A 364-nucleotide genomic window follows, 5' to 3' on the forward strand; every position below is an offset into this window, starting at 1 on the left:
CTGGGTAAAATAGGGACAAACCCAGCAATTGGGTTGTTTTGACCCAGCGGTTGGGTTACTACCCAGAAGGGCCAAACAGCCCAATTGCTGGGTTTGTCCCTATTTTACCCAGCACTGGGTTGTATTTAACCCAGCATTTTTTAGAGTGTAGGTATTTTCTCATGGGACACTCCTAAAAATATAGCTTCTTGTTCACAGCAATGCCATTAAATAATCCTTTTGGGTTCCCCAAGGAACCATCTATTGTTAGAGTGAATAACCTTTTTTTCTCCACTATAAAGAACCTTTTGTGCAATGCAGAGGTTCCATACACTCTAAAAAATGCTGGGTTAAATACAACCCAGTGCTGGGTAAAATAGGGACA

At 41.5% G+C, this 364-nt stretch overlaps 1 protein-coding gene across 2 annotated transcripts in view; it reads right to left on the reverse strand.

The window, feature by feature from the left end:
- LOC107678667 (probable palmitoyltransferase ZDHHC14) overlaps positions 1-364 on the reverse strand; it is a 39,695-nt gene that overhangs the window by 37,854 nt on the left and 1,477 nt on the right. The window lies entirely within an intron of this gene.

This window comes from Sinocyclocheilus anshuiensis, unplaced genomic scaffold (assembly GCF_001515605.1).
Source record: "Sinocyclocheilus anshuiensis isolate Anshui unplaced genomic scaffold, SAMN03320099.WGS_v1.1 scaffold1816, whole genome shotgun sequence".
NCBI lineage: Eukaryota > Metazoa > Chordata > Actinopteri > Cypriniformes > Cyprinidae > Sinocyclocheilus > Sinocyclocheilus anshuiensis.